General features: G+C 36.8%; 1 protein-coding gene across 5 annotated transcripts in view; it reads left to right on the top strand.

Annotated features, from left to right (window-relative positions):
* TSPAN8 (tetraspanin 8) overlaps positions 1-23,023 on the top strand; it is a 234,628-nt gene that overhangs the window by 46,044 nt on the left and 165,561 nt on the right. The window contains exon 2 of one of the 5 annotated variants that reach the window (XM_081059234.1): positions 3,739-3,921. The exons of the other annotated variants lie outside the window; for them this stretch is intronic. The gene's annotated coding sequence lies outside the window, so the exon portion shown is untranslated. The remainder of the gene's footprint in view (positions 1-3,738; positions 3,922-23,023) is intronic. 5 annotated transcript variants of the gene reach the window in all.

The raw sequence follows: 23,023 nt of genomic DNA, 5'->3' as shown, positions 1-23,023 counted from the left end.
TTGATGAAACTGAAAAATTAAAACAACATGTGAGTAGGAACACACAAAAAAGAAAAAGCTCTTTAATACCCCTGTTCGTCTTGGAGCACTTTTTAAAGGAGCAAAAACATACAGGGCTACAGCCTAAGTTTAATGCATGATTTAGTGATATTTTGAGCCAAGAATAAATTATCCAAAGATAATCCAATGGATAAGTCAAGAATAAAAGACAAAGATTGATCTTTGGTATGAAATAAAGTTGAGTTTCAAATATTCAGCAAATGCTTCTCTACAAAATTACTTGGTACCACATGGACAGGTGTGAAACACTATACATTTGATGTTATGACTGATGCAGAATACGAGTAGTTTCTAGGTCTTTTGAAATTTATTTTTATTCATTTAGTTTACAGATTTGAATATCCACTGTGTGCTAGTTGCTAGGGATACAAGAAGAGTTAGTTTCTTGCCAACTTCAACCTTTTGGTTTAGATCAGGATCATCGAACTATGGCCAAACCTGGCCCCTCACCTGTTTTGTTAATAAAGTTTTATTGGGGCACAGTCATGCTTATTTGTTTGCATATTGTTTTCGGCTGCTTTCATGCTATAAAGGCAGAGTGATAGTTGCAACAGAACCTACGTATATGTCCCTTAAAGCCTAAGCTATTTACTGTCCAACCTTTTACAGAAAAAGTTTGCTGACCTTGGTTCAGGTTCTTTCTGAAGTAGTAAATCTAAACGGAGAAAGTAAAGACACAAAAATATCAACCCCATATATTTTATACATAACCCACAATGCCATATATATAGTAAAGGCTAAAGAAAATATTTAAGTGGATAGGAAATACCTTTTGCTAGCTAGCTCAAATAGTTATAACATCATGTTAACAAGTCCAAAACCATGTACTTGATCCTCATGTGGGATAGTTGTCTTCTCTCTAGTTATTACAATCTAGTCTATGAACACAAATGTAACCATTAATCCCAAGGGACTATGCCACAGATTCATGGTGTGAGTTATAAGGGTAAAAGGTGAAAGAGTGTAACTTAGTCAATGCAAATTTTTCAACATGGCAGAACAAACAACTTAAAACATAACCCTTTCTGATGCTGGGCTCACAGTGTCTTCGTGCGTTAAACTGAGAAAGAAGTATTGGAGAGGAGTAATGGCCAATAGAAAAGAGGCTGCAACCAAAATGGCAGCACCTCTAAGATAGTGTTTCTGCTTAGTGGGGGTGACTGTCCTCACAGCCAGATCACTATCCCCGTGGAAGATGTTTTAGTTGAGAAAATTCAAGATTTTCATCTTGGGAGAAAAAATTCAGGGCCAGGGGCCTAGTGCCACCTCTCATCACTAAACAGCAAGTTTAAGAATCTCCAGTATTAGTCCTATAGCCTTGAACCACCTAGAGAAACCTGCTTGTAACTTAGGGCTGTGAAGTAGAGGAGTCACAGGGAGGATGTGGGATGTTAATGTTAAGGTACGTGAATTTCTCGTTTGCATAGGATGATGACTCCATCACCACCTCCGTGCTGCCATGAGTGCATCTGTGGAAGCCTGCCAACCTTGTAAGGATATGGAGGAAGCAACTAGCTTTTCACTGCAATGTCTAACTAGACGAGAGACACTGGTTATTTCAAATCCAGAAAATTGGGGCTAACACTATTCCTGTACTCCTTATGTCACAGGTAGAGGCTAAGTTTATTGCCTATGCAAAATACTAACAAGTGATTTTAAAGTGGCTTGGATAAATGGCCTCAATAGCAATGTTTTGGGAGAGACAGTGAGAAAAAGAACCATTCTTTAATTCATTGACTCATCAAAGAATGCAAGATCTCATTTTCTTCAATGAAATTAGCTTTGCTTGTTCATAATGTGATTTATGATATCAAACTTGGTGAAACATATAAATTGTCTGGTTTTCAGTAAATAGGGGTGACCAATGCAAGGAAATGGCTTCACATGATCCAGGAAAAATCAAGTCAATGCTGAGAGAGAGAGAGAGAGAGAGAGAGAGAGAGAGAGAGAGAGAGAGGACATTATAGCCAGAGTAGATTTATTTAAAATGAGGAAGCTTAGTGGATTAGGCAAACTATCTGGTTTCAGGATTTTGGCCTTCAATCTGGGCATCATGAGCTCATTGCTGTGTCGCTCTAAGTTAGCTTCCTGCTGCTGCTTTGTCTTGAAAGTTTTTTTCTTTTTTTTTTAAACAAAACTAAACATCCAATTGACTAAATGTATAGCTCTCTCCATTCTCTTCTTTTACTTAAAAAAGTAAATGGGATTTGAGGAAATTCAGTTTCGTTCCTAGAAAATATTTCCACAATAAAATTAATACTACTTAATAGATAGTTGTGAAGTGCAAATATAGGCACAAAAATGCAAATATATAAACACAAAATGATTTTTCCCCCTTCTGTTCTTATAAGCTTATTCTTATTGATGTTTCTTGTTAGTTCTTTTTCAGCTCCCTGTCCAGTTTGGTTGAGTCAACCAGCAGGGTGGCTCTAACTTTCCATCCTTCCTAAGATCAGGGGGAAGGATGCTTTCTCTGACACTGTTTTCCTTCTTTTCTAAAAATTAGGATTATTCTGATGCTTAATTAGGTTTCTCATGAGGATTAATAACACAGTGCATATAAAACAGTTAGCAGAGTGACTAGTACAATAATTAATAGGATATTAATTATTATAATTGAAAGTCTGAAATAAAATGTAGCAAACATCTCCCTACCCAAATAGTGATTGTGAACTGAGGGGCTGTGCCCCTTGCTGGAAATCAGAGTTTGTGGGTTTAAATTTCCATATTGGATTCTCAACGTTTAATTCGGCTGAATCGAGACTATTTTTCTGAGTGGGAATGATTTCTGTTCTTCTGAAATCCCACATCCCCTGGGTATGGTAGGATGCTTTGTCCTGAGATCAGGGGTGAGCAGAGAGGAAGTGGAGGGGCCGTATCTTCCCAGGAAAGGACAGTGTGGCTGTTCTTCAATGTCTTTCATTCAAGATGATTTTTATATTATGTCTAGGACCCAGCTAAGAGGCACGATGATAAAGACAGGGAGAAGCTAGGGATTGCTAGTGGAATGTATATGTGTACTGTGAGTTAGAATGAGTATATTGTGAAGGGAATATGACACAGTCTGGAAGGGCAAATTATTCATTTACTTACTATAATTTGAGTTAATAACAATGGAGCGGTTGGGTGAATGGTACCAGGGAGCTTTTTAGAAAAGAATGAGGACATGTGGTTGAAGATGCATGATATGCCCCTTGTGCTGTGTGCTTTATGTGGCTTATCTCATGTGAGCCTCACCACAACCATGTGACACAGATATGGCTACTTCTGTTCACAATGTACCATTACTTCAGTCTCACAAATAAAGCCTATGAGAGGTTAAGCAATTCTTCTGAGACCACGTACAAGTAAATGGCAGGGTTGGGATTACGATTCAGTTTTCAAACTGTCAAGTGCATGTCCTTTTATTTTATTTTTTAATTATAAAAGATTGTCTCCTTTAAAATAGAATGAGCAGACAAAAAGCAGGAAACACAGAGAGATACTTCATATGCTAAATACCTGGGATTACGGGTTAAGAAACAGCCCTGAAAAAAACCCTTCAAGTTTAGGGCACAAGGCACTGAAAGTGGGATTTGTAATTGGGGAATCAGTAGGAGCCCCCTTCTCCAGCACTCTGAAGCGAGGCTGGCACTTGAGAAACTGCTGAATTGAATCTTTGTACACCTTCTTTTCCAGTCATTGGATACAACTGCCTCTGGGGCCTGGGCAAGACTTCGGGAGAGACACCGCCCTTTCCCCAGGGGCTGTTTTCTGAAAGGGGCTCAGCTCTGAGCTGTCTGCAGGCAACACTGTTGGTGTGTGGACAGGGGGCTGCAGACGGCATACCACACAGCATCCCCCACAGTTCTGTTGTTCCAGGTAACCATCCACTTACATCCTCCACTAGCCCTTTCCATCATTGCTTCCTTCTCCTACTTCAGTCCTTCAGTTTAGAGGACAGAATAGTCCCTTTACTCTGTGCTTGGCACTGTGGTAGGTACCATGTTTTCCCGAAAATAAGACCGGGTCTTATATTAATTTTTGCTCCAAAAGACACATAAGGGCTTATGTTCAGGGGATGGCATCCTGAAAAATCATGCTAGGGCTTATTTTCAGGTTAGGTCTTATTTTCCGGGAAACACAGTATGTCACATATATCATCTTCTTTAACCCTAAAGCAGTTCTAGGAAATAAGAGGAAACTGAGGTTTATAGAATACCTTGCCCAAGGTGCCAAGAGCCAGAGCTAGGTTCCCAATGCAAGGCAGTTTCCGGCCAAAGGTCATGCTCCTCCCATAACTTGGTTTTATTTCTTTCTTGTCCTCATCATCTCTATTCTATTTACAATTTCCAATACTGCCATTTCTCATATTCCTTCAGCAGATATCTCTAAAATATACCTTATTACATAGCTTTTTGGAAATGTGTTTATTTTATTTAAAAATACGTACAGCATACCTTTTAATACACTGTATTTAATTTACAGGGAGCAAATTAAAATCTGGTAATTGTCAAGGACCTATACATATTAAGATGAAGACAAAACAATTTCATTATGTTTATCAGAAGCTCATTAATTTAATTTTGAATCTCTTCATCAAAAATTCTTATAATAAAAAAAATCTTTAGATTGGGATCAGTTTCTTAGACCTCATATAATAATATAAGGTCTATAACGTCATATAATAAGTCATTAAAATTCTGTCTTCCCTTAGCTTTCAATAATAACTCGGAGAATTACCTCTTGAAAGCAGTAACATAATCAAAGGAGTTTACCTGACTATAGTATATTAGGAAGGTTTTAAAAAAATGACACTAGTTAAATGAACTCAATTTAGTAATTCATGAAAGATAATTTCCTCACCTTGAATTCTCCTGTGAATTTTCTTGCCCCAAACAGATCATAGTTATTTCTTTTTTCTTTTAAAAAGAAGTTCTCCAAAGAGGACATACAGGTGGCTAATAGACATATGAAAAGATGATCAACATCACCAATAATTAGAGAAGTGCAAATTAAAACCAAAATGAGATATCACCTCATACCTGTCAGAATGACTATCATCTATAAATCAATGAACACGAAGTGTTGGCAAGGATGTGGAGAAAAGCAAACCCTTATGCACTGTTGGTGGGATTTCAAATTGGTACAGACACTGTGGAAAACAGTATGGAGATTCCTCAAAAAAATAAAAATAGAATTACCTTATGACCCAGCAATTCCACTTCTGGGTATTTATCTGAAGAAATTCAAAACACTAATTCGAAAAGATACAGGAATCTCCGTGTTCATTGCAGCATTATTTACAATAGCCAAGATATGGAAGCAACCTAAATATCCACCAATAGACAACTGGATAAAAAAGAGGTGGTACATGTATGCAATGGAATATAACTTGGCCATAAAAAAGAATGAAATTTTACCATTTGCAACAACATGGATGGACCTGGAGGGTATTATACTAGTGAAATAAGTCGTATAGAAAAAGACAAAATACCATATGATTTCACTTATTTGTGGAACCTAAAGAACAAAATAAATAAACAGAACAAAACAGAAGCAGACTCATAGATACAGAGAACAAACTGATGTTTTGCAGTTACAAAATAGTCACAGGATGTAAAGCACAGAATAGAAAATATAGTGAATAATATGGTAATAACTATGCATGTTGCCATGTGGGTACTAGACTTATCAGGGGGATCCCCTCATAAGTTATAGAAATGTCTGACCACTATGCTATATACCTAAAACTAATATGATATTGAATGTTAACTGTAATTGAAAAAAAAATAATAAAAATTTTAAAAAGTGCTAAAGGGGGGAAATATTTCTTGGTCAAATTCCTTTTTTTTACAGAATTTTTTGATAGTTATTTTTTTTAATTTAAAAAATTTTTTTTACCAATTTCTGGTTCTTTCCTTATTTCCACTGAAATCTTTAAGATATCTTTGAAAATGTATGTGTCAGTCCTACACATTGTCTCTGAAACATATTGCTGTGAATCCAACTTTCACACCAGTGACTGTTCCCCCCTACTGTAAAAGGTAATGTAAGTCTTTAGTACTCTTTGGCCACTAACCTTCCAAGTCTAAGAAGCTACAGGCTTTCCCTACCCATTTATCAAATCACCCAGTCCTTCTTATTACAGAGATGCCTCTGTAGAATGTTGAAAAATCTTAATTACCTTTATGGAAGAAGCTATTTTTCTATTTTGTGCGTTTCTTTAGAAAGACTGGATTTAAGAAACAAACCCATCTTTCAAAGCCAGAGTCATGGTGCTCAATAGAGAAATGTGCCAAAGTCCTAGGCAAATGTCTACAGACATATGCCACGTTTTCCTCCATTCTCAGACAATAGAAGAAGTGATGAGTGGTTTCTGATCTTTCTTTCTCGGGTAGTTCACTCATGCTCCTCACAATTGGAGCTAGGTTCTTGGGCAGGCTCTCCCAAGGATCCTTCTCTGCTCAAGTTCCTTCAAGGTTTACTTCTTACAGACTGGTGGTCCAGCAGTAGAGCAAAATAACTTCTGGAAGGCTTTCTTTGTTTCTTTAACGCCATCTTCTTCTCCACTCTTTTATTTCATTTAAAACGAATAGTATTTTTTCAGTACCTTACTGGTTAAGCATTTTCCATCAGTACCTCAAAAAAGAAAGTGTTTTTGAGTTTTGACCACCCTGATTAGTAAAAACATTGAAGCACAAAATGATTTAAAGTTTGTATGTTTTAAAGATCAAGTAATGTAATTAAAAAATACTCTTTGTTCTTAGTTTTAAGTGTAGGAAAATGTTGAGGTTAATTCGCTGACCATGTGGGATAATTTGACTCTCAATCAGTAAATTTAAAAGATCTTTCATAACATAAAAAAGATTCAGTCCTGCCAAGGACAAATGACTGGCACTGAAATTCCTTTGTTAGCTTAAGTCATTGATATGTAAAACAAAAGAAAATTCTTTGGCAGAAAGCAGAGGAATGTCCAGATGGTTTCTATCTATTTTCTCATTGATTGTATAATTAAAATCCCCTTTAATCATCAGAAAAATTGAGATAGAATGTTTGTAATAGAACAGTACTGTGTTTTTAAAAAATAGTTCTTCTGTGGTAGGTTCACAAGTATGAAGTACTGGCAGCAACTAATTTGTGAATTTGCCCTATGAAAAGAAGATATCCACATAGTTCACTAGCCTATTTGTAGCCTTATGTTTGTTGTGCTAAATAAGATCAAACAGTAATCCATTAAGATGAACATGAATTGGCAATGGTCACCTGACTTTCAGGCAATATTTCCCTTTACCTGAAGCAGGATTTATGCCTTTGATGAATTAAAAGGTAGACTGGTTCATTTGTGACGTTAGTTACTAATGAAAGCACCAATAAACTATGTAGTTAGTAAACTACTTATAGTTCATATCATCAGCAATTATAGGACGGAATTTATTTACCTGGGGAAACCTGACCTAATCTTGCTGAACCATATTCTGTGAAATGATTTGCTTCGTGATCAACATGAATGACATTGGTCACCAGGACTACATTACCACACATTCCTTCTACATTCCATCTACTGATCACTAGATTGTATATTATTACTCTTACATAAAAATGTGCATATATATGCATGCTTAGTGGCTGACTATCTTTTTAGGTTGAGTGACTACTTAGAAACGTATCTGCATCTATACCTATACCGGTATCTATAATCCATATATCTATATCTAATATCTATCTATATCTATATATCATCTATCTTCTTGATTGATAAATGGTATCAGTAATGGTTTTAAAATGGAAAACAAATAAACCAAAACAAAAATTCTAGTGATTGACCTGTAATTTCTGGGTTCTTTCTTTCTCTTTCTTTCTCTCTTTCTCCTTCCTTCCTTCCTTCCTTCCTTCCTTCCTTCCTTCCTTCCTTCCTTCCTTCCTTCCTTCCTTCCTTCCTTCCTTCCTTCCTTCCTTCCTTCCTTCCTTCTTTCTTTCTTTCTTTCTTTCTTTCTTTCTTTCTTTCTTTCTTTCTTTCTTTCTTTCTTTCTTTCTTTCTTTCTTTCTTTCTTTCATATAGTAGTGATTTCCAAGGTCTTTACATTGGTCCAAGGAATGAGACAATATTTTTATGATTTTTTTTTGGATGCCAATGAGACAAAATACAGGAACATAGGATTTCTTTCCCATAAGTTCTGGGCAAAGGCTAGAGGGGTACAGTAATGGTGGACCCAATTCTATAGAGAAAGCAGTATTGTTCTAGTTGCTGGGTTCAGGGAGAAGGACTGGATAAGAATATGGAGAGGGTTTAGTTTTCTGTGGTTCATTGCAAGCCTCAGAGGTTCCTGATGGGTAATGACTCACAAACAAGGAGCTAAAGGCCCAGGAGGGGAGGGCAGGAAGCATAGGTCCAAATACCTGCTATGCTTATTAAATAGTACTGTAAACCATGTGCAGTGCTAAGGATTTCTCACAGATTATCTCATTTAACAGCTAGAGATGGGTACTATCGTTACTTTCATTCCATATATGAGGACAGCAGAGGGTCAGGGAAATTAGGTAGTTTGGAGGATCTGCAATTGAAATCTGGGTAATTTCACTTGAGAGGCAAACCTCTGTGGGCCATTACATTGTTCTGCCTCAAAGTATAAACAGTATCGTCATTGCATAAACAAGCAAAGGTGCTCATCATCATTCTAATTAGGTCTTTGAAAGATCCGTATCAATACTAGAGAACATTCCTGCAATAAACATTGCAAGAAAAAGAACTGCTGTCTGCTGAAGTTGGCTGGTTTCTGTTCTTCTCCCTGAGCCTTGGTGGTTCCCTAGGGAGTGATGATTACAGCAAAGATAGGAAAAGGGATGGGCGGTACTCAGGGTGTGGGGACAGAGCCCCAGAAACCAGTTTCCAGGCTCTCGGCCTCACATGGAATGGTGCTGGCTCTGGTAGTAAATGGCCATCAACTGTGATCAGATGGCCATCAGCTGTAGCTAGTTGGCCGTCAGCTGTAACCAGTGAACCATTGGCCACTAATATAACTGCTGTGGCTACGCTAGCAGAAGAAATGGGGGCCAGCAAGAGCGGATTGCTGAGAGGCGGATGTCGCCGGCGAGAATATAGTGATATGACTCCCCTACTTATGGCTCCGTGGGTGTTCCTTTTTAGCCTCACCATGTCCTGCGTTCTTATGTGGGGAGCAGGAACTGAGACCCCGCAGGACGCCCTGCATGACACAGGGTTTGACCTGTGACGACTGCTTGCCAGTTGCAAGAATGCCTCAATACCTGCTCTGTATTTCCAAACCAAGATTTGTTTTTTTGTAGGTTTGGTATGGTTTTGGTGGGTATCTGACTATCGTTTCAGTTGACTGATAACTTAGAGCCCTGTGGTGATCTTACAATGTGACCCATGATGGAAGGCAGGTTACTATTACTATATATAACTCATCAATTCTTCATCCCACATTCTCCTCGTCCCCCCATATTTTAACATCTCTAAGTCAGGATGTCTCTCACAATTGATTGTGTATGTGTCTAGTTTAATTGTCAGTATTTTTTTTCTTAGTGGCACATAAAATAATTGTCATGTGGGGCGGCCTGCAGGGTCTCTGGTCCCGCTCCCCACATAAGAACACAGGACATGGTGAGGCCAAAAAGGAACACCCACGGAGCCATAGATGGGGGAGTCATACCACTATATTCTTGCTGGCGCTGGGTTGGAGACACAGGAAGCAGGAGCCACACTGTTTGCAACCCTCACCGTGCCGCTTGCAGGCTCAGCCACCAACTTCTTGCTAGCCCTCATTTGCTGCTAGCGTAGCCACAGCAGTTATATTAGTGGCCGATGGCTTACTGGTTACAGCTGATAGCCAACTAGCCACAGCTGATGGCCATCCAATCACAGTTGATGGCCATTTTCTACCGGAGCCAGCACCTTTCCATGTGAGGCCAAGAGCCTGGAAACTGCACTCCTGGCTCTGTCCCCACAATAATCTCACAGCTTAAAAAATGATGGTGTCTTGGATGCAATGAATACAGTATCTATTTTACAGAGGCAACTTTGGAAATGAAATCATTTCTTGTAAGTTATGTAAGTGGGGATTTGTTGTGACATGTGATGGCTATTTGTTGAGGAAATCTGTTTTCCTTTCATCTTAGGCAAGGTTGGTTTACATTTTCCAACAGTCTTTGCAGTTAAGTTTGGCATGAGACACAGTTCTGGACCATGGAATAGAGATGAATATCTGGACCCATAGAAATTACTTGCTTTTCTCCATGTTTTCTTTTCCCCAGTCTGCCAACTGGATACCAATGTCCAGGGCAACCCTGGAAGCCACCTGTTGAAGGTGGCTGAACTTCTGTCATTTTGATGCATGAATGACTGTGTGGAGGAGAGCTGCCTTCCTTTCCCCACTTTCTCTAGTCTACTGATTGGCTTTATGTGAGTGAGAGATAAACTTACATTGTGTTAAGCCACCAAAATTTTGAGATTAATATGTTGCAAATAGATGTTTCTTTAATTAACACACTGATAAAGCTGTGATTCCAACTTTGTCATTCTCATTCCAAATTAGCATATCCTAAAGTTAACAGGTATTATATTGAATACAGATTTCCATGGTGAAAGGAGTTTGGAAAACAGTTGAGCAAATTTTCCCAATTATACTTCTGAAAGCCATGCCAGTATGCAATGTGCATCTCTAAGAAAGTGTCTGTGGGGACAGAGTCCCAGAGGGCAGTTTCATGTGGAAAGGTGCTGGCTCGCGTAGTAGACGGCCGTCAGCTGTGACTAGTTGGCCATCAGCTGTTACCGGTTATCCATTAGCAACCGATATAACTGCCGTGGCTATGCTAGGGGGTGGGTTGGTTGGAGGAGAAGCAGACGGCGGATTGCAGATTGCGTGGACCCTGCTTCCTGTGTCTCCAACCCAGATTCCAGCGAGAATATAGAGGTATGACTCCCTTACCTATGGTTCCGTGGGTGTTCCTTTTTGGCCTCACCATACCCTACGTTCTTGTGCGGGGAGCAGAAGCTGAGACCTCGCATGACAGTGTCATATGCAGTTTTGATAGCTATCTGTGACTCTGACACTGACTCTGTATGACAGACCTCTTTTAATGACATTAAATTATGTCTGTATAAAAATGTGTCACTTTGTAGAGGGCCATATTCTTTATGGAGGTAAACACATTTAAAATTATACTTATAAAGAAACCTCTCTAATCTTCATGAGTTTTGGGTGTTATATTTTCCGGACTAGTCAGTAAATTTTGAATCCATTCAAGGGACTTAATTACAATATAACACATTTTGCTTAAGTTATAAAATGATAATTTTTATTAAAATGCTTTTGAGGACAGAGTTAGAGGTTTTCTTATTTACCACTGTATTCATAGCTCCCTGGCACAAGGGGCACTCAGAAAATACTTGCTATTCTAGTTAAAGAGGTAGCATGGTGTAATGGGATGAATGTTGAATTTGATGTCAAAAAGTGTCCCTAGTATGGGACCTATGAACCTTAATTTCCTTATTTATAAAATAAGGGTAATGATATTACTCCATTTACTTTAAAGGATTCTGTGATGATCAAATGATACAATAATATTTCATGTTATTAAATATGGGCACTTTGCAAAACTATATATAAGATATTAGCACTACTACTGGAATTAAATACTTAGTATTCAGTAGACTGTATTTAAAACATATTTTCCCACAATTGTTAGGCTTTGGTACAGACATTATGTTATATATAGATGATAAAACTGAATCATATGTTTCTTCCCCTTGGAACATGAGGAAAGTTGAAATGCAGTAAAACTGATGTGCTCATCCTTGCTTAGCTCCCAGAGCCATTTGGTTTTCTGGGCATACCAGATAGTCACATGGAAATGCATTCAGCAAGTATCTGAAAGAAGGATATAAAGAACTCCAGGAGGACCAGGAAAAATTAGTTAAAAACCACAAGATGAATAATCTTTTAGATGATCTATCTGGGAAAAACAATTTAAGTTTTGAAATCTTTTTTCTTCCCTTCTGAATTTTGCCATGTCTCTTTGACTTAGAGTGAGCAACACGTTAATAATCAAAAACAGATTAATGTTTGAGTAAGTGTCCTTCATGTCAACCTCCGATTTCCCTTTGGTTCTATATAAGAAAGGGTTCATTACTTCCATTGGCATAAGCTTCTCATTTTGAGAAGTACTTGGATGAAATGTGTCCTGTGGTACTAGCCTTCTCCCCGTGAATGTACTTCATATTTTGGATGTGTTGCCGAGTGTATTTGGAACCTCTTTAAGTGTTAGCAGTGAAATTATCTTAGATTGCTTTCTTTCAAACATAGATCTTTCGTCACTGCTGGATCAGATGTTTTTATTGCCAAGTGACAGGGCCACATGTGTGGGGTATTTTCAGGCAGCAATGTATGGTGCTGCAGCAAGAGAAGGGAGTAGAGCTCTTAGGTTTTGGTAATGGACTGAATGACTTACTCCCTTTTCCAAGAAACAATTCCAGAAACAAAATGTTTTCTCCTGAGCTCAAATGAAAAGCAGATACAACAAAGGCTTTAAACGGAGAAAGAATAGATTCACTGGCATCAGGTACTGAAGGAATTGCACATTATTTAGACTTCTCAAAAAATTGGCTATGCTTGTTAGCTGGGGGTCCAAAAATTCTCTGGAAATTATTGTCTATGTTAACCATAAAACTACTAAACAGTTTATTATTGTCAAATTCACTTAAAATGGATAACCTTGATCTCTAAGTAATTCCCTTATGGGAATCGCCTGTGGGAAGAATATATTTTAGAAGTCCATTGTTAAGCATTTCAATAAATCAATATGATTGTGGAAAATTTGATATTCCTATGGAAATTTCCATGCTTTTATTGCTCTTTCCATATTATTAAGATGAGTGATTCCTATGCTAAAGGATCTAGGACTAGCGTTTTCTCAGTTTAAGGTTTATGAATACTGATGGAAAGAATGTTACTGTGGAAATTCATTTGTTTTCCTTAGTCTGCATTATTTATCCTCTTACTCTCCAAGTTTACCTTAAACTCCTGTCAACTTAAATTTGTTCTCTTATCCAATCACAGATATAGCCTACATATTTACCATGAGAAGGATGCAGGCCTCAAATATTTGTTTGAGTTAGTTTTCTGATGCAGCCTTATAAAAGTTATTGTTGAGATCATATAGAGATTCTGTATAGATTTTAGCTATAAGTAAACAACCATCCCTGTTTGTCCAGGACTGATGGATTTCCTGGACACAGGACAGTTTTCTGCAAACTGGAATAGTTAGTCATCCTAGTGTATTAATAATATACATTAAAATTATGTGAAAAATACCTAACCCAGCAGCACAACATTAATTATGAGCTATATATCCCCAGTAAGTCTTCATCTTTTTTTTTCAGGGATTGATATTAGATTGAACTCATTCTTTGAGGCATTGCTATTTAATTACTGATCATTTTAACAGAGATAAGGATATTTCAGAGTTTTAAAAAATGTGATTTGTCTATTTATATTACTATGTCCCTAAAATAGAATTTGTTGAAAACTTTCTATATTCTTAGTTTTAATTCAATACGATTTAAGAATTTACAGACCAAGAACTTCATTAAGAAATATTTTTTAATGGTTTATTTTCTCTGCTTATTTTCTATGCTGAGATATTTACTTTTAGAGGTCATTAAACCTATTTCTACTTCTTTGTGAATTTGAGCATAGTAATTATACAGTTAATTTTTCATGTACTGTTTTTGCTGAGAATCAGACACAGGTTTTACATGTCTGAAAAATAAATTTCTTGTCAACACTCCTTACTCTTTTTTATTTTCCCAGAGCTCTGGTTTGTAAAACAGGCCTGACGTGTGTTGGCTTTCTCTTATTGATGACTCTGCTCCTTCCCATGAAATGCTGTAATCTGAAGAGCTTCACCCATCCCAAATATTGGCTATTTTAAGATTTGTTCTATTGAGACATAGCATATGGAGCAAAGAGTACCTACCAGATTTGTGGAGACTTTGAGCTTGAAAGCACAATCTTAGAAAAAACTTTCCTTTTCTTAAAGTTTAATCTTAAAGGGCTTTCCTACTTTCAGAGTTGAAAGAATCAATTTTGCCTTAGAGGAGTAAAGTGGGTCATAATATTGAACATAAGAAGGTTATAAAAGCATATTAATTCACTTTGGCTATAGCTAATAGTTTCATTGTGTGGACACACCTAACTGGGCCATTTCCTCCTGCTGATGGAACATGGAATGACATCTATTGATTGCTTATTTCATTTCTGAAGGAACTGAGAGGAAATAGGTCTGTCTGGTTTCCCTCTCTAGGAACTCATGAAAATAGATGTTCTAATATATTGTGACAGGAGGTGCCAATAGATGGCCATAATAAATGATATCATTTGTAGTACCTGTTTTTTTCTTGTGTAATTCATGGGCTATTTTGCCATACTACATACTATCAAGACCTCAACTGCCCTCTGTGGCTTTCTAGTGAGCAGACCCTTATCTAAAAAAGAGCCAAGAGTTGAACTGAATGTCATGTCGGGTATCAGGTAGAATACTGCTTCCAGGAAGAACTATTACCATTTCCTTTGTAGGTCCTTTCTAGAATCAATATCTCTCTCTCTTGCTCTCTCTCTCTCACTGTATATATAATATGTAATAAGTATATTTAAAATATTTTAAATGAATTATATTTAAAATATTTTAGTTTTTTTTGGTATTTTGTATACTTAGTATTTTGAATATTCATATTTATATTTTTTCCAATGGAAAAAGACACATTTTAATTATATAACAAAGAGCTTTTCATGATATTAATTTATATCTATAGATCCATGTCTTGAGTCTGAAATAGATAAATAGAAGTATAACTAAATAGGTAATCTTCTGTAAGGGAATAGCACTGCCTACTACTAACTCTTAGCAGTATTGCATGTTGCCTTTCCCTACTTAATGATTCAATTGCCTATCCAGGATTCATACCTGACAGCTACACAATAAATGTTATTTGTGTTTTTATTTTTGAAGAGTAAATTTATGTGTATCTCTTTGGAGGGTAATGGGAAAACTGGGAAATGTGAATTTGAATCCCTAATGACAATCCTTAAGAATTTGCTTCCAGAGCATTTTTTAAAAATTTTATGGTTGATAGTCTTCTCTTCTCTTTTATGGTTGATAGTCTTCTCTGTATCTTCTCTGAAGGTACACCCACCTTCTCTTAGGGTGTCCTTGTTATGTACACCCTAAGAAATATAAATCACACATTATCTTTGTTCAGAATTTGAATGTCTTCTGGGGTTTTCTCTCTAGCAAATTGTGCCTTAATCACATGCTAAACTATTCATTTCAACCTGTCTGCAGTTTCTCAGATAGAATCATGGAGGAAACCTGAAGTGGTCGATGGTTAACTGTTCTCCGGACAGTCATGAATATATTGTGGATGTAGCTAAGTACCCATGACCAAGTGTACATGGTACCAGAAGAAATTAATCATCAGGGCTGAGCAAAAGTAGGCTGAGGTTCTAAAAAGGCAATGAATAAACATTGCCTCTCCTTCTAATAGCATCTTTTGTCAGGCATACTGTTTCAAAGGCAAGGGTAATAGTTCTTCACCCGACTTTAATACTGAAACAAATTAACCATCCTGTATTTGTGGGGCCCAAAGGAAAGGATTCTGTCTTTCTCCCTTTATTGAGATAAATGAATTAGGCATGAGAGGTCCCTAAAAATCCCTGTTTTTCACAATTTCTACTGGGGAAGAAAATCTGAGAAGAAAATCTGGTGAAAGAGGAGCTAGTGAAATACATGAAAACGAAGCTGAGGAAAGTGGTACCAGTAGTGTACTTTGTGACCTAATGCGTTCTGAGTCCATCATGTCTTTTCAACTTCTCTTTAGGTTGAAAAGAACTTGCTGTGCTTTAACAAATAAAAATTGTATTTTGGTTGTACAACATAATTTTTTAAGGTATACAATGTGATGATTTAATATATGTATATATTGTGAAATGATCGCCACACTCAAGTTAATTAACCTATCCATTACCTCACATAGTTACCTTTTTTTTTTTTAAGGAAAATTTGATACTCATGGAATTTTCCATGCTTTTATTGTGTGTATGTGGTGAGAACACTTAAGACCTACTCTCTCTCAGCAAATTTCAAGTATACAATATGGTATTATTAATTACAGTTACATACAGAGTGGGAGAATATATTTGCAAAACATATATCTAATAAAAGGTTAGTATATATAAGGAACACACACACACGAGTTATTGAACTCGTTTTACTCAAAAGCAAAAAATAAAAACAAAAGTAACAAAGGACTTGAATAGACATTTTCCCAAAGAAGAAATTCAGAAGACCAACAGGTACATGAAAAGGTCCACACATCACTAATCATAAGGAAAATGCAAATAAGAACCACAATGAGATATCACCTCACATCTGTTAGAATGGTTGTCATTGAGAAGACAAGAGATAACAAGTGTTGGCGAGAAGAAAAGGAAATCCTTGTGCACTGTTGGTGGGAATGTCAATTGGTACAGCCACCGTGTAAAACAGTATGGAGGTTTCTCAAAAAATTAAAAACAGAACTACCATATGATCCAGCAATTCTATTTCTGGGTGTATAGTCACAGGAAGTAAACTTGCTGTTCTTTGACTGTGCTAAGATCTCATGCTAAGCCTCAGAGATTGCATTTGCTTTTCTTCTGCCAGGAATGCTTCTTCCCCAAATCTCATACTGGTTTTCCGCTCTCTTCATTCCAGTCTCAGCTCAATGTCTTCTTAGAAGCGGCCTTGCCTTGCAGTACTGTTTTCACTAGAACACTTATGACATAGAGTCTGAGATTGCACATCTGTATTCATTCATTCATCTGTTACTTGTTTGTGCCACTAGAATGTAAATTCCATGTGGGCAGGAGCTTTGTCCAGCTTATGACCGCATCCCCCAGCCTTATACGTTTCAGGTGCTTGATAAATACTTGCTGGTGAATGAATGATGGCATTCAGAGTAAAGTAAAAAAACATTATATAGATCTTTTACTATAAGAAGGAAGAAGGAAGTATTTTTCAAGTTAGAAGCACACAGAATCTACTTCTGGCTTTAACATATGCCAAGAGCAGGTGAGAAATTGCAAATCGCTTATAATAGACACCTGATGGTGAGTTATATGGGAACAAAGGCCCAACTGGGAAAAAAATGAATCTCATCCGAACTCCTAAGATCTTAATCAGAAGCAGATCCTGGATTTAATGCTTCCTATGCAGACAATCAACTTCATCATCATCACCACATGAACACATGTTTATTGAGCAGTGAAACTGTATCTCCTGACGGCACCTATAGGCAACAAGGAAGAAGCAGGTGGTGCCTGCAAATGAAAATGAGCACAAGAAACTGCACAAAAATTATGGGGACATCTTGCCTCTAAGTCTCTTTTCCGTCTCATTTTAGTTCCTCTCCCAAGAGCATATGACACTGATCCCTCACTACTTCTTGAAAATGCTTCTCCCTCTTGCCTTCTAGTATAATTCAGTTTCCTGATGCTTGTCTACTGCCCCATTTCCTTAACTGACCCTTCTTCCTTGGTCTTAAAAATTGGTTTCACTAGAATTCTACCCTCTATCCTCTTGCCACCGAAATTTCTACTAAGTAACCTCCCCTATCTTCATGCTGATGATAGTTTTTTAACATAAGCCTCTAACATTGACCTTTCGTTCAATTCCCAGACCTGAATTTCCAACAGTCACTAGATACCTTTGCATGGATTTTCCTTTAGGCACCTCAGAATTATTCTGTCTCAAACCAAATCTTATATCGTTCTTCTCCTGCTTTTCTCATGTTAGTTTCTAGTCATCTAAGGGTCTATCTCCTTCTTATCCTACATCTCCCTAGCTGTTTTCTTGTTATTCTCTTCTTTAGCTTTTTTTTTTCAGTCACTGTACAGTTCAGAATTCCATCATTTCCCACATTGCTATTGTAGTAATGAGCATGGCTTCTGATGTCATCAGTTCACTTCCTTTTCCTACAAACTCTTTTTTTTTAAAATTTTCCAGAAGAAATTTCCAATTTCTTTATGAAGGCACAGAAATTCTCCTGAAATCTGGCCCCCAAATATCTTTCTAGCCTCATTTGCCTTTTCAGTCTCTACACACACAGCCCTGTTAGACTGTTATGCCCTTGGACATCTGCGTACCTCTCCTCTCTGTGCCTTGAATTTTGCTCTGCTCTCAATCTGTGCACCTTCCTTTTATTCTTCATATTAAGAAATCCCATTCACCCTTTGAGATCCCTCTGTACCTGGAGAGCTCATGCTTCTTTCTTCATTTATTTAATTCTACCTGTGTTTGGATGGCTTTCTCCCTCACTAGATTGCAAACCCCCATGTTGATCAGCTGCTTTACCCGTCGCTCCTTATAACCCTCCTAAGTACCTTCTAGTGTAGTGTCTTGACTATACAAGACACTTACTAAATGTTCCGTAAAATGATGTATGTTGTATGTATTGGGTTCAGAGTAAAGTGCCCATTTTAAGTGACAGCTGATAAATAAATAATTGAAAATTCACTCTTCTTACATTTGTAGGATGCCATTCATAAGCTCTTCATGTTTAGCAGGGTGGTTAAGACATGGGCCATGGAACTGAGCAGATCCAGGTTTGAGTTCTGGCTTTCCTGCGTCCTAGTTATGATGCCCTGAGCAGGTTAATCACCTTATCTGAGCCTCAATTTATTTATATGTAAGTTGGGACATAATATTTCTTATCTACTGTAGGGTGATTGTGAGGACTGGTGAGATATGAATTAAAGTGCTTAGTCCAGTGACGAGCACATAGAAGGTTTTCAATAAAAGCTGCTTAGTATTGCAAGCCTTTAAGTAGTCATATCCAGTCCTAAGATCTCTTCATGTCAAATATTAGCTGGAGAGCAAGCTTTCCACGTCGCCCCTTTATGTCTTTAGAAATAGAGTAGACATGTCTCATGATATAAAGTCTTCAGTTATATAATTTCTCAGTATGCCTATTGTCACTGTTGCCTTTTCTCTATGGTCTTTTGAAAAAGCAAGACAAATAACTCAAAACATTAATCATGGTACAAACAATGCTTGTGAATGATATGAAAATAAAACAATAGTAACCTGATGTGGAATACAAAGATAACACACTAACGCCACCATTATTGTCGTCTTGACTTTTCTTTTGAAAAACCATTTGAAGCTAAATTAATTTAGATTGCTGAAATATAATCTTGGCTACAGTTTCTGGCATCTTAAAGCCAAAAGTAAGATTGCAGTTTAATTGGCTTCCTTGACTTTGGCAATACAAAGTATAACAGATTTTACTTAGGAAATTTTGACTTTTTCAAAGAAGCATGATTTGTTTTTAACAGTCTCTAAAAGACTATATTTAAATGAGAGAGAGAAAGAGAGAGAGAGAGAGAGAGAGAGAGAGAGAGAGAGAGAAAATATTAATATGAATATGAATCATGGGAGAAGTATATATTTTGGCTCTGGACGAGGATAATTTTTGGATAAGAAATTGGACTAGGGAAAGAAAACTGGCATTACAGACACAGCATTATTATCTGCTTATGTGTTTATGTGGCATCCATTAATATGCTGTAAAAGAATTTAGAGAGATGTTTAATAGATGTTATTGAACATGAGGGGTATCAGGTTAACACTGAGAAATACTGTATCCTGGAATCTCGAGGAAATCCACAGAGTAGCCAAATCCTCACCCCTGCCCAGAAATATATCTATGGTCTACAAGGAGATCATTAATTTGGGTTCATTTAAAGGCTTTCCGTAGGTAAACCCTGTTAATACTCTTTGCTGGGAACATTGCTTCCACTTCCTGAAAATTTTAGCCCTTTTTTAGCTGTCCTTGTCATGTCGTTACTATTTTTGTGCCTCCCTTATCTAAACACCACCGTCTTATTTGTGTATGTATTTAAAAATGGCTATTAAAGAGTAGCTAGACTTATTGTGGTGATCATTTTATAGTATACACATACATTGACTCATGTTGTACACCTTGAGCTAATATAATGTATGTGTCAATTACATCTCAATAAAAGATAGCAATGTACGTGCATGCAAACCATTAAAACAGTATATGGGAATGGGAAGTTTTCTTTTCCTCACCCTCATCCTATCCTTCAGAGAAAACATTTTGGACTCAGGACTCCTTCAGATTCTTAGAAGTTATTTAGATGCCAAAGAGCATTTGATCATTTGTTAATATTTATCACACTAGAAATTTAAACTGAGAAAATGATAAAGTATTTTATTATAATTGTATTTATTAGTCTATTTAAAATTACAATAATGAACTCATTTCATGTTAGCACTTAAAGAACACAATTTAGTGAAAAATACCGAGAAAAGATTTTCCACGGTTGTGAGAAGAGTCACACTGTTTTGTATTTTTATAAATTTCTTTAAAACAAGACAGGATAATTCTCATCTCTGCTTCTGTGCTCAATCTGTTGTGGTAGTATACATCTTGTAGCCTCTAGAAAACTCCACCGTACAATGATAACACAGAGAGACTGAAAAAGGCAAACAACATCTTGATATTATTATGAAAATAGTTTGGACCTTGTGGATTCTCTAAAGGACTCTGTGGACTCACATGGGTCCTGGGCCATATTAGGAGAAATGCTGCCTCAGACAAAATCATTTTGGGCCATTTCAGTGTTTGTCTTTTGTGATTATTACTGCCATAATATTAAATATTATGCTTAAATCTCTAGTTGTTTACTTTCTGGTTAAATTTGTATTTAATCACTCCCTTCTCCTTAAATTGTCTCCTGATAAATATTAGACACTTCTCTTTCCTTCCAACCCTATGAGAAGAACAGCTCGGCGTGCTCTCATGACCCTCTTTTCCATCTGCCCTTCTTCCCTTCTCTTCTCAAATCTGCCAACTATACCAGCACTTTACGTGGTCAAGTTTTGCAGCGTTTGATTTTTTTCTTTTTTACCATTGCTATAAATAGGACTTCCATGCTATAAATTAAAACTTTCCATTTCTGTAAATTGGATTTAAATAACAAGCATTGAAGGTATGATGGTTATGTAAACATTTCTATGTGTAAAAATCCCTAGGAAAAAAAAATAGAATCTTACATCCCTAAATCTGTACTACTTGAAGATGTTCCAAGCATGAAAGTCTAATAAGTTCTTTTTTCTCAGATGCCTACAGCCCCCAAACAATGACATTTTAATATGCTTGTTACTTGACCATAAATTTCTTACATAGGTTTTTTTTGTATTTCTTAGAGTTTCTAACTGTTGTGTGTGTGTGTGTGTGTGTGTGTGTGTGTGTGTGTTTGTTTTCAGGAAGACCTTGTACCTTTTAGAAAACAAACTTGATCCCTAATATAATTCAGCTTCTTAATTATACTGCTTGTTAGATGCGCTAATATGTGTCCTGGGCCTGCTGCAGAGGCTTCATTCTGGGTTCTCTGTGTCTTCTTTTTTGGGGGTTCCTTTTTAATTTAACTGTAATGCATCTTCAAGTATTTTTTTTTTTTTTTTACGGAAAGGGAGATATATTTTCTGATTATCTGTGTGTACAAAAATGTCTTTATAATTTCTTCACATTTTGATTGACAGTTTGGCTAGATACAGAGTTCTAAGTTGAAAATGATTTCCTGTTTTATGTTTGAAGGCATTCTTCCAGTAGTTTCCAACATTAAGTTTGGCTGGTGAGAAATGTGATTCTAATCTGATTTTTGTTTCTTTGTTCATGTGGATACTTTTTGATCATTTTGCTTGTCTCACTATTCTGAGTATGTACCAATATGTGTGTATTATTTCATTTATCCTGCTTTGCAAGGTTTTAATTTGAAGATATCTATCTGCTTTTAGTCGTAACAAATTTTATTCTAGCATTTCTTTTATGTCCTTTTCTGGATTTTACTTTTTCTCTGTTTCTGGAACTGTTACTAATGGAAATTATATATCCTTGATTGATTCTCTATCATTTATCATTTTCCTCTCTATTTGTAATAATTATGCCTTTTTTCTTTACTTGTGCATTACCTTAACTTTTTCTTCCAACTTTTTATTGAAAATTTATTTTAGCTACAGATTATTGTTTCCCAAGATCTTTTTCTTTTTCATTAATCCTTCTAAAACTTTTATGTGTTATCAAAATTCCCCTTAATATCTTTGATGATATTAATTACAAATTCTCTTGATGAAATCTGAATTAGTTTTGTTTCCTCTGGGGTCACTTCTATTTGTTCAGTCTGATCCTTCTCTTTGGTGTTGATAGTATTCCTCAAATATCTGATGAACTTGGTTTTCTAGTCATAATTATGAATGAAGAATGAGACTGATTCATGCAGATACATGCTTTGTTGTTCATCTGACTTTACCAGCCTGTATCCTGAACAAGAGAGTTGACTGAGCTCTGTGTAGCATGGACAACTTGTTGACTCTTAGATATCACTCTAGGGTCAGGAAGGCAGAATTCTCCACCCTCAACCCCCACAAGACTTGTAATGAGGGCCCTACTATGTGCTTTTAGTCCCCTACTTGGAAGCCCTAGTTCCTTTAATGCAGATATCTCAATTCCTTCGTAGTATAATTTTCAGCTTTAGCTTGGGTGCAAATGACCCTGTTGCACATGAAGTTGTGGGAAAGTCATCCAGTGCTGGTATTCTGCAAACAGTTCTTCAACCAATCACCCTGTTTTCTCTCCTTCTTTCTTTTTACTCTCACTTTCTATTTATTCTTACTTCTACCCTCTCTTTATCTACTGCCTGGATTGAGGTAGGGCTGGAAAGAGAGCCCTGCAATGAGGAATTCCTTCCCTCTACTGATATCTTCTCTTGGGGATCCCAAGGGCTGTAACCACCAAGGTTGTTTAGTACACTTTTGGCCCCAGTTAAACAAAACGGTCATTAGGATACCCTTTAGCCTGGTTCAAGTAACTGGTCTGATCAATTCTCCTTTTCTATTTACA

Source organism: Rhinolophus hipposideros, assembly GCF_964194185.1.
Source record: "Rhinolophus hipposideros genome assembly, chromosome: 9".
Taxonomy (NCBI): Eukaryota; Metazoa; Chordata; class Mammalia; order Chiroptera; family Rhinolophidae; genus Rhinolophus; species Rhinolophus hipposideros.
The sequence above is the reverse complement of the archived record's forward strand: the minus strand, read 5'-3'. Positions and strand labels throughout refer to the sequence as shown.